Source organism: Hyaena hyaena, unplaced genomic scaffold (assembly GCF_003009895.1).
Source record: "Hyaena hyaena isolate Hyena2069 unplaced genomic scaffold, ASM300989v1 scaffold_13, whole genome shotgun sequence".
Taxonomy (NCBI): domain Eukaryota; kingdom Metazoa; phylum Chordata; class Mammalia; order Carnivora; family Hyaenidae; genus Hyaena; species Hyaena hyaena.
This window is the reverse complement of record NW_024080645.1, coordinates 2602392-2617826: the sequence shown is the minus strand read 5'-3', so window position 1 is coordinate 2617826 and position 15435 is coordinate 2602392. Positions and strand designations below refer to the sequence as shown.

The 15435-nt window shown below is 53.8% G+C and overlaps 1 long non-coding RNA gene across 1 annotated transcript; it reads left to right on the top strand.

Annotated features, from left to right (window-relative positions):
* The first annotated feature begins 12624 nt into the window (after positions 1 to 12624).
* Positions 12625 to 15235, top strand: LOC120220099. Its single transcript, XR_005525462.1, has 3 exons — positions 12625 to 13413; positions 14757 to 14837; positions 15148 to 15235. It is a non-coding gene; the product is annotated as an uncharacterized LOC120220099 (long non-coding RNA).
* Positions 15236 to 15435: the final 200 nt, after the last annotated feature.

Sequence of the window (15435 nt, the reverse complement as noted above, 5' to 3'; positions counted from 1 at the left end):
TGTTATTATCAGTTCTCAAGAGAATCTGAAGAACAGACACAGTTATCGATCAGGAATATTGAAATGAACACGCAAATGAAGGCAACCCTGGGACGGGAAGTGCTTTGATGTTCTACGGGACAAGACGGAGTCCACGGTGTGTAGATGCAAGAACAATTGTGCATTACTTGTCTATAATTTGCAGAGTTGTAAAATAGCCCTCATAGAATGGAATCAGACAATCCGAGAGGTGTCCCCTAAGAGTCTAGATCACGCATCGCTTTTCCACAGATGGACAAATATTTCCCTGCAGTCCTGCCCCCCCAAAGTCCTCCACCTGGTCACTGAACCCCCATCTTGTCCAGGAGGCCCCCCCGGCTCCCATAGTGGATGGTGCCATCCACCAGGCCCCCTCAGTCCCTTGAACTTCTTTTTTTTTTTTTTTTTTTAAATATTTGTTTATTTTGAGAGAGAGCACACATGCACACTCAGGGGGGAAGGGCAGAGGGAGAGAGAGACTCCTTAAGCAGACTCCGTGCTCGACACAGATCCTGACTTGGGGTTTGGTCTCATGAACCGTGTGACCATGACTTGATCTGAAATCAAGAGTCAGATGCTCAACTGACTAAGCCACCCAGACACCCTTTTTTCCTTTCTTTTTTTTTAGAAAGGGGGAGGAGCAGAAGGAGAAAATCTTAAGCAGACTCCTCACTGAGCTCAGAGTGTGACGTCGGGCTCAATCCTATGATCCGGGGATCATGACCTGAGCCAAAATCGAGAGTCTGATGCTCAACCCACTGAGCCCCCCACCAGGGCCCCCTGTCCCTTGAACTCCTGATCACAATATTCTGTCTCCATCAGGCCTGTAAGAGTCTTAAAATCACCACTTGTGTCTTCACCTCTGATTGTGAGGGAGCACCCAAGGCACTGGTGGAGCGGATGAATTACTGAGAGAACAAAGGAGTAAGACAGGGCCTAAAGCTGGGGTCCATGGGGCGCCCCCCTGGGACAGGCACAGACCTGCAGGCTCTGGAAATGTGTCGGTTTCCAGCTGGAGCTTCATAAGGGCTCCTCAGATAATAAGGCTCCGGAGCAAACCAGCTCAGAAGTGCTGGGTTAAATACAAACAGGTTGTTTGCTTTTCCCCTTTCACCGCCGCGCGTCTGAGAGCCTTTCCTGTACCACAGTCCCCGTGAAGGTCTCAGAAGGAGAGTGCAACGTCCCAGTGTTTTCCATGCTTATGTGATGGTGAAACAACTTTTTAAAAATGAAGAAAAGATGAGGGTTCTGGAGAATTCACATGAGAAAGACCAATTTAATCCAACCCACCGGATTTACGGAATGGTACAGACTTCACTACTGCCTGTGTCAGAGTGCCGGCCCCAGCGCTCTGTGTGGCTTTTGACAAGTTCCTTAACGTCTCCGCACCTCAGTGGCTCCATCTATAAAATGGGACTAAAGGGGTGCTTGGGTGGCTCAGTCGGTTAAGCATCCGACATCGGCTCAGGTCATGATCTTGGGGTTCGTAGGTTCGAGCCCCGCGTCAGGCTCTGTGCTGACAGCTTGGAGCCTGGAGCCTGCTTTGGATTCTGTGTCTCCTTCTCTCTCTGCCCCTCCCCTGTTCGTGCTGTCTCTCTTTCAAAAATCAATATTAAAAAAAAAAACAAGACTAGAAAGAGAACTTGCCTCAAAGTGGCTGGTGGGGGGTGGGGAGGGGGGTAGACGAATTGCTGGGAGGAAAACGTGCAACGTAGAGCCGGGCACAGACTGCCCTCAGTCAGTGGTGACTGTGTCACTATTGCTTATAAAAACACGAGGTGCCATTTATTGACTTGTCTTTGTATCATCTTGCTTGACCCTCACCTCAGCTGAGAAAGGTAAGGCTGACGAGGACAGCACACTCAGTCAGGGCCCACAAGGCCTTGCGGTGGGCAGGGGGCCAGGGTTCTCAGACCAGGCACGAAGCCCGAAGAGCAAGCCAGCCAAGGGCTTGGCATGAAGTAGGTGCTTAGTAAAGACCGGTTTCTTCTATTCCTTCCTCCTTCCCTTCCAACAGCCATGCTGGGCCCCAGTCGGGAGGTCCCCTGTGGCCAGGGCTGTCGTGGGACAGACAGAGCCCCAGGCCAGGCCCGGCCTCTCCCCCACCAGCTGAGGTGCCCCCTTCCATTTCTTCTCCTCCTCCTCGACACACCCACCCCTCTGTGTACCCTGTTATTTGGGGACTCGAGGACCCCAGGGGTCCCTCTGTTCTCCTCAGCCACGCTGGTGACAAAGGAGGAGCTCTAAATCAACCTTGATTCAGTGCGTGAAGCCGGTGGCCCGGGCTTGAGTGGCCCCGCCAGGCCACCTGGGGCTGTCCAGGGGCCAAGCACAGACCCACACGGGGCCCCACCCAGGCCCGGCCAGAACTGTTGCCCCGGCTGAAGGCTTGCTCAGAGAGGTGACTCAGCTTGAGAGCTCGGATGCAACCTCAATGTTTTATGAACTCAAGGTGTTTTCATAACAGCCGGGAAGATGCGCCAGCCGCAGGCCGTAAACAGCAACGATCCGGCTCAAACGCCCGGGTCGGAGCCCCCACCCACCAGCAGGGCCTCCGAGGCCGTCAGCTTCTCCAAGCCGCGCTTCCTTCACGCCCAGGCCCAGCCGCGGGCTCCTGGCTGCATCCTGGCAAACAGCACAGACTCCCAAAATAACGCGGGGATGTGCCTGGGCCGCATCTGTAACCAAGGCCAGGGGCGAGGGACAGAGCCAGACCCGCGGCCCACAGGGCCTGCTTCCGACCTCCCCCGATGCCCCGGGCCTCCTGTGGGACCGGAAGCCTTCCGTGAGCCGGGGTCCTGGGACCGGAACTCGGGGAGGTCCAGCCCTGAGCTGGAGTTTGCAGGGGACGGAAGGGGTGCCTCGCCCCCCACAGGGACAGTGCTGCCCGGGGGGTGGGGCATGACACAGGTGCCCCAGAACAGCAAACTGTGTACAAGGAGGGCGGGGCTCAGTCCTGAGGGTTCCAGAGCTGCCGGAGGTGGGACCGCACCGCCTGCTCACTCAACCTCACCCCTACCCTCCCCGCCCCTGCTCTTCGTTGCGTCCATCAGGGCACTTTGGAAGGCCTACCTGTCAGCCTCACCCCAGGCTTACCCGTCTCAGCAAATGGCGCCACTGTCCTCTGCCCAGAAGCCAAGGAGCCCCCTTCGATCCTAATTTTTCCAGGCCTCGGCAAGTCCCGTCCACCTTCCCTGCGCTACACATCCAAACTCAGCCACTTCCCAGCCACCATCCACGCCCAAGCTGCCGCCTCTCGCTTGGACAGCTGCGCCACCTGGCCCGGGTCGCCCGACCCCTCGGCCTGGGCCTCTAGAATCCATTCTCCGCTCATCAGTGCAACGGTGTCACAGCATCTTTCTGAGGATACTGTTTCCGGCCTGCCTGGTCTCCACTGGATCCTACCAGCGATTAGAGCTTTTTAAAGAAACACCACAACAGCTTTGGCACCAGGCTCTGAAGGGAGGGACTGAACAGCGGGAAAGCTCAGGGCCACAACGGTGCCTGACGGAGAACATGTGATCGTGACAGAGACACCACCTACCCTAGGGAACCGTGGGGAAGAGACTCGTAAATGGTGTTGGGACAAGCGTGATCCATCTGGAAAGAAGCAAAATTAGATCCTCACCTGACACCGCACACTCCCCAGGTGGAGTCAAGGCTCACCCGTGAGTAACACGTTTAATACATTTAGAAGAGAATCTAGGAGAATATTTGTTAAAATAATTAATTTTTTTAAAAAAATGTACATCCAAGGGGTGCCTGGGTGGCTCAGTTGGTTAAGCGTCCGACTTCGGCTCAGGTCATGATCTTGCAGTTCGTGGGTTTGAGCCCCGCGTCGGGCTCTGTGCTGACGGTTAGCTCAGAGCCTGGAGCTCAGAGTCTGTCTCTGACTCTTCCCTGCTCACACTCTCTCTCTCTCAGAAATAAATAAAACATTAAAAATTTTTTAAAAAATATACATCCAGGTTAGGGAGCATCTAGTACAACGATGGTTTCCGCAGTAGATTCCTTAATGCCCCCTGTCCATGGAGCCCATCCCCCCCCACAGCCCCTCCAGCAATGCTCTGTTCTCCATGTTTAAGAGTCTCTTATATTTTGACCCCCTCCCTGTTTTTATATTCTTTTTGCTTCCCTTCCCTTATGTTCATCTGTTTTGTATCTTAAAGTCCTCATATGAGTGAAGTCATATGGTATTTTTTTTCTCTGACTAATTTCACTTAGCATGATACCCTCCGGTTCCATCCATGTAGTTGCAGATGGCAAGATTTCTTTCTTTTTGATTGCCGAGTAATACTCCACTGTGTGTGTGTGTGTGTGTGTGTGTGTGTGTGTGTGTGTGTGTGTGTGTATACCACATCTTATTTATCCATTCGTCTGTCGATGGACTTTTGGGCTCTTTCCAGACTTTGGCTATTGTCAATAGCACTGCTATAAACATTGGGGGGGGGATGCCCCTTTGAAACAGCACACCTGTGTCCCTTGGAGAAATACCTAGTAGTGTAATTGCTGGGTCGTAGAGTAGTCCTATTTTTAATTTTTTGAGGAACCTCCATACTGTTTTCCAGAGTGACTGCACCAGAGTGCATTCCCACCCACAGTGCAAAAGATTTCCTCTTTCTCCACATCCTCGCCAACATCTGTTGTTGCCTGAGTTGTTCATGTTAGCCGCTCTGACAGGTGTGAGGTGGTATCTCATTGTGGTTTTGATGTGTATTTCCCTGATGATGAGTAATGTCGAGCATTTTTTTCCTGTGTTGGTTGGCAATCTGGATGTCTTCTTTGGAGAAGTGTCTTGCCCATGTCTTGCCCATTTCTTCACTGGATTACTGAATTTTTGGGTGTTGAGACTGATAAGTTCTTTATAGACTTTGGATACTAACCCTTTATCTGATATGTCATTTGCAAATGTACCACTTGCTGAAGAGACTGTCTTTATTCCATTGGATATTCTTTCCTGCTTTGTCAAAGATTAGTTGGCCATACATTTGTGGGTCCATTTCTGGGTTCTCTATTCTGTTCCACTGATCTGAGTGTTTTTATGCCGGTACCATACTGTCTGGATGATTACAGCTTTGTAATACAGCTTGAAGTCCGGGACTGTAATGCCTCCAGCTTTGGTTTTCTTATTTGAGATTGCTTTGGCTATTCAGGGTCTTTTCTTGTTCCATACACATTTTAGGATTGTTCTAGCTTTGTGAAGAATGCTGGTGTTATTTTGATAGGGATTGCTCTAGAAGAGTGTTTTTCTGAGGTCAGGGAAAAGAATTATTTCTTTTTAATTTATTTTTACTTGTTAAATGTTTATTTATTTATTTTGAGAGGGGGGAGAGGCAGAGAAAGAGGGAAAGAGAATCCCAAGCAGGCTCTGCTCTGTCAGCGCAGAGCCCAACACGGGGCTCGAACTCACAATCCCAAGATCTTGACCTGAGCTGAAATCGAGAGTCAGACACTTAACTGACTGAACCACCCAGGCACCTCTGTTTCTTTTTTAAATAAACTTTTCGTTAATTAACGACATGCATAAAGAAAAGTGCATGTCCTAAGCATGCAGCATGATAAAATTTCACGACGCGAATCCAGCTTTGTACCCAGCACTCAGGCCATGAAAACAGGACACAGCCAGAGGCTTGGAAAGTCCCTTCATACCTCTTAATAAGGACGAATATCCTAGGTACAAAAAGTATCCGCCATAAAGGAAAATATTAAATGAGTCTGATAACATTTACATTCAAATCTTCAGTTCAACAAAAAAAATTACCACAACCAACACGATAAGATAGGCCCAGTCTGGGAGGATATATTTATAATACACACAACAGGCAGGAGATTAGTTTCCAGAACAGGTAAATGGCTTCTGCAAATTAGAAAGACACACAACCAACCCAACCAAAGAAGAGTCAGCCAAAGTTGTGAGCAAACACGTCACTGGGAACGAAATGCATAAGGCCACAGGAGGAGAGGTGCTCTCCCTTGCTGGGGTCAGAGAAATGCAAATTACAACCATACCAAGATATTCTGCCTCCCCCATCAGACCAGCACAATTTAAAAGGAAACAAACAAGGGACACCTGGGGGCTCAGTCGGTTGAGCATCAGACTCGATTTCAGCTCAAGTCATGATCTCATGTTTTGTGAGATGGAGCCTCATACATGGAATTTCTGCTTGGGATTCTTACCCCACCCCCCACCCCAGCTCTCTGCCCCTCTCCTGCCCATGTTATGCTCTCTCTGTCTCTCAAAATAAATAAATAAGGAACGCCTGGGTGGCTCAGTTGGTTAAGTGTCCCACTTTGGCTCAGGTCATGATCTTGCAGTTTGTGGGTTCAAGCCCTGCATGGGGCTCTGTGCTGATATATCAGAGCCTGGAGCCTGCTTCTGATTCTCTCTCTCTCTCTCTCTCTCTCTCTCTCTCTCTCTGCCCCTCCCCTGCTCCCACTCTGCCTCTCTCTCAAAAAATAAATAAACATTAAAAAATATATATACATACTTAACAGACTTTTAAAAAAGCAAAAGAAACAAAAAACTGCTGCTACCAAATGTGGTCTCCAGCCCCAGACAGGCTGAGGGAGGAGATCAGGAAGCCCCCCGCACCCCTTAGCCCTGGGGTCGCTACACTCCTTTGCTCCAAAGCATCCGGGAGCCCCCATGGCTCCTGACCTGTGAGCCCCAAACTCGTAGGGGTCTCCCGTTGAAGGGAGCAACTTAACCAGCCTCACAGAGTCTGTGGGCCGAGAATTGGGACACAGAGGGGACAGCTGTGTCTGTCCAACCACACCTGGGACCGCGGCTGGGAGACCTGAAAGCAGAGGCTGAATCCTGAAAGGCCTTCACTCCCACGAGGCGATGGATCAGCAGAGACCTTGGCCCGACATTGGCCGGAGCCTCTGCGCGGCCCTGCCAGGGACTTCCTGGCACCGTGGCAGTGGGTTCAAAGGTCAGGAGAGACTTGGGGAGAGGGATAAGGCCTTATCTTTATGACCTCGCCATGGAGGCCACATGACGTGGCTCCTGCCGCAGTCTGTTCATCAAGGCAGCCGCAGAGGCCTGCTCGGTTTTGAGGAGAGAGGAGCCGGACCCCACCTCCTGCGGGTGCCGGGTTCCAGACCACATGGGACTGAAACGATTTCTGTGGCCTCTTTCAGGCAGCAGACATAGGAAAACCCTAGTACTTAGAGCCGGAATGAGCGGGGCAGAAGCACAGCACGGCCTGAAGGCCTCTCAGGCCATGTGCTGCGTGGGGAGCGAGAGGCAGGGAGGCCACGAGGCCAGGCCTTTGTGAGGAGGGCCTGCTGGTCAAGCAGAGGTCATGATCTCACAGTTCATGAGTTCAAGCCCCACATCGGGCTCTGTGCTGACAGCTCAGAGCCTGGAGCCTGCTTCAGATCCTGTGTCTCCCTCTCTCTCTGCCCCTCCCCTATCATGCTGTCAATCTCTCTCTCTCTCAAAAATAAATAAACATTAAAAAAAAAAAAAAAAAAGAACTAGGCCAAAAGTTCTGGGCGCACTCAGAGTCCTCCTCCCTCAGTGGTTAGTGTGAGGGCCGCTAGACCCAGAGTATCCGGGTGTGAATCCTGCACCCCCTCCTTACCGGGGAAGAGACCTTGGATATGTGTTTCCCTGTTGCCCCACACGTAGAAGGAAGGAATGCATCAGCCTTCAGGGAACTGAGGACCCAACGCTCAGTACTCAGTACCTCTGACAAAATGGCGGCTCTGTTTTTCTCATCTGGAAAAGCCCAGATGTGTGTGGTTGCTGGTGTTGGTTCAGGAGCTCAGACAGGATCTTTGTCCCTTCTAGAAAATCTCCTGCACCCGGCGGCTCAGTCAGTCGAGTGTCCCACTCGGTTTCCGCTCAGGTCTTGATCTCACGGTTTGTGGGTTCGAGGCCTGCGTCACGCTCTGTGCTATGAGCGTGGAGCCTGCTTGGGATTCTCTCTCTCTCTGCGCCTCTCCTGTTAGTGCTCACTCTCTCTCTCAAAATAAGTAAATAAACACTAAAAAAAAAAAAAAAAACCTCTTCACCTAAGACCTCCCCTTCATCTCCCTGCCGCGAGTGGGGTCATGTGAGCAGAGCCCACCATCAGGGAGGGTGAGGGCTGGAGGGTGAGCTCCCAGGTTCCCAACCAAGGGCCAGAGCTGCAGCTCACCAGGGTGTGTGGAAATGCAGGGGCAACGTTTCAGGCGGTCGCAGTGATTGGGCTTTTACTGGAAGGGGGGGCCAGGGCAGCACATGGGACAACTACCTGAAGAACGGAAATGCCAAGAGCATCTCGCTCTGAGAACCTGCGAAGCTCAGGATCTCTGGAGCCGAAGCAGTGGGGCAGGGCGGGCCGGGGGTGCGGGCGCCCGGCCAGCCCAGGGGCGGCCGCTGCGAGGAGCACAGGCACGTGCGGGGCGACGCACACAGATGTCAGCGTCTGGGCAGCGGGCCTGCGGCCAAGGCTGAGCGAGAACCGACTGTTGCAGCGGGAGGCGGTGCGCGGGGGCACACGGCGTCTCTGCTCGCCTTCTCCTTGGAGTTTCGTGCCTGGCCCTCGGGGGCCCGCCCAGAGCGTCGCCACATCCTGCTGTGTCACGCCACATCCTCTGGTCAGTCCCCAAAGGGACCCTGACTCAGCAGCAAACACAGCGGGGCAGGTAAAAGGAAGTGGGGGTAACGTCACCCTTGCTGGTTACCATGTCCTTCCCCCTGGCCCAGTTCCCGGCAGGCAGGGAGTCGCCACCCCCTCCCCCGGTTTGGGGGGGGCAGAGGGGGAGGCCAAAACCATGGCGGGCTTGGTGGACCTCGGCTGCCTTCAGGACCTGGGGACGGGGGAGGGCTGGACCTGGTCCCTGAGCAAGACGGCGGGGGGGGGGGCGGCGGGGGGGTGTCTCCCCAGCCCAAGGGACGGAGAACCAGGGGCTCACATTTTGGAAGGCTGGACCTGGCCCCACCCCTGCCTGAGGGTCCCCAGCCCAGGGTGGAGGGGGGCGTGCATTGAGGAGTCTGCCCTCTGCTCACAGCGGGGGGCCTGAAGGGTCACCCTGTGGATGCTGTAAAGGCAGAGGATTTTGTCATTGCTATTCTGACGGTAAAAGCAAATCGTGTTCACAGTCAAAAAGGTTGAAAGGCACAGGGAAGAAAATAAAAATCCAGCCTCAAGCCCGTCATCTAGGACAACTGCCCTCAACCTGTTGCTGTATTTTCTTCTAGTTCTTTCTCGGTGAGTGTATATGAACTTTATTTACATGTCCTATTTTATAACCAGCTCCCCTTTTTTTCTTCTTTTAAAAATACAGTATGGGCCAGGGGCGCCTGGGTGGCTCAGTCAGTTAAGTGTTCAACCTCTGCTCAGGTCATGATCTCGTGGTTTATGGGTTCGAGCCCTGTGCTGGGCTGTCCTGACAGCTCAGAACCTGGAAGCTGCTTCAGATTCTGTGTCTCCTTCTCTCTCTGCCCCTCCCCTGCTTGCACTCTGTCTCTCTCTCTCTCTCAAAAATAAATAAACATTTAAAAATTTTTTTAATTTTAATTTTAATTTTTTTAATGTTTATTTATTTTTGAGACAGAGACCGAGCATGAGCAGCGGAGGGACAGAGAGAGAGGGAGACACAGAAACTGAAGCAGCTCCAGGCTCCAAGCTGTCAGCACAGAGCCTGGGATGGGACTCAAACCCACAACCGTGAGATCATGACCTGAGCCAAAGTCAGAGGCTCACCTGATTGAGCCACCCAGGTGCCCCTTTAAAAAATTCTTTAATAAAATGAATAAAATTACAGTATGAGCCATATTGTTTGAAAAGGCTGGACAGAAGGCACAGCCGGCTCGTCTTTCCCCCACTCGGTGCCACCACAGTTCCCGTCCCCAGCATCACCTGTGTGACGAGCGTGGGCACCCAGGGGCTGAGGTCGCTGGGGAAGGGCCCTTGGGAAGCCGGGGTGCGCAGAGTCACAGGCCCCTCCTGAGAACCTGTTTCCCAGCAGGAGATTCTCTGGCCCCCCAGCCCAGTCCCCTGCCGGCCACATGGGGAGTTCCCTCCATGACTGTAAGGGGCCCTTTGTCTGCAGCCACAGACCATGGGCACCACGGGCCACAGTCAGGACTTCTGGGCTGCTCCGCAGACAGTGGGCACTGTTCTCACCCTCCAAGCTTGGCCGAGGTATATCAGTTCTGGTGACCGTAGAGCCAGTGTGGGGCGTCCTGTTTGCCACAGGGAGGTGTGGGCCACAGGCTCGGCTCTCACAGCTGGAAAGGTCCTCAGGTAGTTCCAGCTGCCTTCTTCCGGCACCTGCGACACCTGCCGTGTGTGGGGCGTTGGGCCAAGCGTTTTATAGAATTAGTTCATCCCATTCTTGTGACATCTCAGCAGGGAGGTATCATTATCCCCATTTAATGGATGAAGAAACTGAGACCTAGCAAAGTTAAGTCATAGGTCAGCTTCCTCGTTGATGGACCAGGCTTCTGAGGCCAAGAGAGCCGGGGTGACCCGCCCAGGATGGGCACCCCCCCAAGCAGGCCTTGTCTCCTGGACTGGGCCAGGCTGCCTGTGTCTGAGCATCCTGAGGAGTTTTCCCAGAACACAGGCCAGGGACTAATGTTCAAACAGACATGTCCAGCCAGCAGCCACTGTCTGGGCACTGGGCCTCCCAGTATCTCCCCGCCGCAGCCCTACCAACTCAGGGAGCCCGGAAAGCCCAAATTTTAGAAGGCCCACCCAGACACCCTGGGATTTCCCATTCTGGACTTGTTGACATGTAGGCCTAGAATGGCTTCTTCCATGGGGATCACATGGGCGTGGGGACATGCGTGTGCCCTCTGTCTCCTGCACCAGCTGTCCAGTCACAGGTGACAGCTTCTGGGTGAAGAGCAGAGCTCTGGACCCGCTTCTCCCCACTAATGTCCAGCGTGACCTTGGCCAGGTGTCCCTGCCTCTCTGAGTCTCAGTTTCCTCATCTGAGGAACCCTCGACCCTTGACCCTAGAAGGGCAGGCGTGGTGAAGACAGCTCTTGGGCTCCTCCCTCGGGGGTGACTCTTCACCAGCGATAGCCACTACGTTTTTACCTCCTGTGAGGGTTCCAATGGATGCCCAGTGACCAGAACACGGCAGACAGGAGGACTCCCCCGCTGTGTGGCGATGGATTAGCAATGTCTGCCATGGGCGAGGACAGAGACGTGGGGGCGCGCGTGCTGTGTGTTGCCGTCCCTGTGATCCCCCAGGGGTCTCGTCCTAAGTGAAGCCTCAAGGAGTTCCCCCAGTGCTCCCCACGGGTGACGTGCCCCAATGGCCCCATTTCTGCGAAGATGGACGCCTTGGAGAAATTACGCAGCTCTCGAGGGGGTTTCGCCCTTGTGCGTGTTTCTCGTAGCCACTTCCTGCCCCAGATAAGGCTCCCGGTCCCGGCACCGGGGTTCACCCGTGAGGTCACGCTGCTGCCTTTGATCTCTTCGACGCCGGGGGCTCCTGTCATGGAGAACAGCACTTTCAGGCTGGCTGCTTTCCTGGCAGTGCCTCTGCTTCTAAACGCCCCCCTTCCCACATCTCGCCCTCGCCCTGACCCGTTCGGGGCCCACATGCAAAATCAGACCTCATGTGGCATGACGTGCGTCCCTCCCGGGAGGGCACATCACAAGCCGAAACTTAAGTCCCCCCAATGACGGAACTCCAGGCCTTGTGGCTGGTGGCCGGGGCGTGCCTGGTGACGCAGGGACGGCCTGACCCACCTCAGATTGGTCAGGCTGGTGAGCGTCCACCTTTGTCACCGTTTGCAGGTCCCTTGTATTTCCTCCTGAGACAGTCTTGTTTGGCTCTGATGGGTGCTTCCACTCCACCCTGTTTCCCAAGCCTTCTGGGTCAGAGGGCTCCCCACCCAGTGCTGGGCGGTCCAAGGGCAAGGGCTGTGCTGGTCAGTGCCTCTAGATTGCAGAGAACGCCCCGAGTGGCGGCCAGCCCTTTGCAGGATCTCCAGACTCTTCCTGAGCATAGGAATCCCACTTCCACGGTCCGTGACTCCTCACCAAACAGATGCTCAGTTCCCACTGAAATGCCTCCAGAGATGGGGAGCTCAGTGGGAAGGACTGGACATTCTAAGCATCTTCTCTTTCTTCTTGGTGCCTTTATGTAGATTCAAGTTTTCTACGGTGATGAATGAAACCATTCATTCGCCAGATACTTATGGAGCGCCTCCTGCATGCCAGGCGCTGTTGTAGCCACGGGATACGCAGCGAGCAAGACAGACAAAAATCCCGCCCACGTGACAATCTAGTGAAGGAAGAAAGGCAACAAACCAACCCTTAAGGAGAATATAGAGTATGTCCAGTGGTGAAAAGGGCATTGGAGAAAAATGAAGCAAGGGAAAGGGGATGGGAGCGTTCATTTGCATGTTCACATATTGTACACAGTGAAGGCGATGGTCGAGCAAAGTCCTGAGAGAGATGAGCGTTGTGCAAGAGAAGTCAGGATGGAATGGCCAGTGCAGAGGTCCTGGGGTAGGAGCGCTGTTGGAGGGACCGAGAAGCAGCAGGGAGGCCGGTGTGCTGGAGCCAGACCAGCCAGGCGGAGACCTGGGAGATGAGACCTCAGGAAGAGGGGTGGAGCACATAGTGCTTGCGTGTGTGTGTCTTTGCGAATGCAAGAAGCCAGGTGTTTTTTAAATAGGAAAGGTTGGTTGGATTCTAGTAGAAGCTCAAACCCAGGTAACAGAATACCCAGATCCAGTCCCGGCGAGCCAGGTGAAGACCACACTGGGACCCCGGGATGGGACCAGCATTTCTGGAAGTCACATAGTGCCTGGCCCGTCACCTGGGGCCGAAGGGATGGGGCAGCTTTGTTTTACAAGCAATTGCATTGATATAGGGAAAATGGAAGCCAAATGACCCTATAATTTGGTAAGAGGCTTCACAGAAAGGGCTGGGCTTTGTTGGGCCTCGTTGGGGGGAAGGAGAGGGTGTCGGTGTTCTCAGGCCTGGACCCGAGGAAAGGCACACGGGGTGGGGGGCATGGACGGTGCCCTCCCGGCCGCCCCAGGCCTGTGGGTGCCTTTCGAGGGAGAGTTCAGGGCAGACAGTGGGAGCGTCCAGACACGGACAGGACCCAGGCGTTCGTTACGGGAGCCTCAGCGTGAGTCAGCCCCAGCAGCCTGGTCCGCCCTGACTGTCCTGATCCTTGAGAACCGAACCGGGGACGGCTACTGAGGGGGACTTCATCGTCTTCGTCATCAAGCTCTCCGTGCCTGTCGCCAGCAAGCCTGGGAAGCTCAGACCCGCTCCGGGACCCAGGACCCGGGACCTGAGCCTGGCGGGAGGCTGCCTCCAAGCCCACCTGACTGCCCTCCTGCCTGGATCGGGGCTGCAGGAGGGCATGCAGGCCCGGCACAGGGAAGGAACAAACGCACAGTGGCAGGCGGGGGGGTAGGAGGTAAGGCGAGTCAGGGCCGGAGGAGGGGGACGCGGGAGGCCACGGGGAGGTGAGGGCCACGGAGTCTGCGTTTTATCGTGAGCGCCGCCCGGTCCCTGCCCAGCCGCTGGCCAGCTCTGCTGGAACTCTGCGGGCACATTTAGAACTCTCAGTCCTTCTTTGGCCAGGACCCCACAAAGTGTCATTGTTATAGTCGCAGACATAGATCGTTTTCTTCTAAATGGTATTTTTGGCGTGTGTGTGTGTGTATATGTGTGTGTGTGTGTGTGTGTGTGTGTGTGTGTGTGTGTTCGTTTTGGTGCTGAGAGAGAAGATGCAGGGTCACATAACAAGCCTGGTGCCCAGAACTTCAGGGGGACAGTCCCTTGGGAGTCCAGGTCCCATCGGGGGACTGGGACCCCCACTTTTGCCTTCTCCTCCAGCCCCCATATAGCCTGCTTCTCCCAGCCCAGCAAGGCCTGGCCAAGGCGAGCAGTTATGCCCAGGATCTGACGGCAAAGAGGTTACTAAGGCCCCCGCCCCCACCACCAGCCCTCAGAGTGGTTGCCAGGGTCAGCCTGACACGGGTTCAAACCTCTGACTCCACCACTTCCTCTACGTGTGGCCTGGGGCAAGTTACATAATCCCTCCAAGACTAAATGTTCTCATCTGTAAAATGGGTAGTGCCTCCTGGACGGGGTTGTTGGGAAGATGACAAAGACTGTCTGTCAAGCAGGTAGCACGGAGCCAGCACAGAGCAAGTACTCCGTAAATGCTGGCCATCGTGATTATTTTCATCATTACTGTCGGCCTGACCACCTTACAGCCTCCTGTTGACACAGGATTTCACTGCCCGAGTTTGCCTTTGTGATTGTGATTGTGTTGGCATCCAGCACTCCTTTTTAATTGCTGCTGGCTAACAAGAAGAGAACAGAGGCGGATTTAATGCGTAAATGATGCGTTGAAGTCGAGTGAGGGCCAAGTGATGTAACAGCCCGCTGTGTAAACAGAAGCATCGCAGTCATTCACACGCGGAATAATAGTAGGAGACCTGAGTCACCCCTGCACAAGGCAGCCATCGTAGGCATGTCACACCCGCACGGAGGTCCGCGCTCATTGGTCCGTCCCACGTCCCTGCAAGTGGCCATTGGTTTCAGCCAAACGACATCAGCCTTCCCTTTAGACTGATGTCCCTTCTGAAGTGCATTAGGTTTGTCGTTTTGTTTATCATGTGAATTTCTCCAGGACATATCGCTAAGTAAAAAAACAAGCTGTGTTATGCTACCTTTGGATAAAGAGAGAGAGTACAAGAATACATACAGAAGGAGAGATAAATGTGTATGTTTTTTTTTTTTTTTTTCCAGGAAGAAAATACTGGAAGGGTAAATCAGATCTAATAAAACTCGGTTCTCAGGTGTGGAGGGGACTCTACAGAAGGGGCGGAGGTAGGGTCGCTTTACGTGTGTTTTTCTGTACGGTCTTGACCTTTGGATCATTTTGGATTGATGGTTGCATAAGAACTGGGAAAGGGAGGGGCGCCCGGGTGGCTCGGTGGGTTAAGTGCTGGACTTTGGCTCAGGTCATGACCTTGCAGCTCGTAGGTTCGAGTCCTGCCTTGGGCTCTGTGCTGACAGCTCGGAGCCTGGAGCCTGGAGCCTGCTTGGGATTCTGTGTCTCCCTGTTTCTCTGCTCCTCCCCAACTTATTCTCTCTCCCTCTCTCTCCTTTCCTCTCTCTCTCCCCACCCCAAAAAAAGAACTGGGAAGAGGAATGTATACCTAATATAACCTCAGTCACCACTGGGGAGGCTGCAGGAGTGTCTCCCCCAGAAAGGGGATGTGTATGTATAGAGATGCGATGCCAGTGACAAAGGTGCCCATTGCTTCCCAGAAGAACTATTTGCCTAGAATACTATCTGGAACTATTTCTTCTCTCTAAACAACTCAAAGGTCAGGAAGATCAGCCCCACCAGGACTCTCTGGTGAGAAAGCCCAGAAAGCACATGCTGTGGCTGGCGCTGGGACGCGGTCTCTGAGGGGCACCC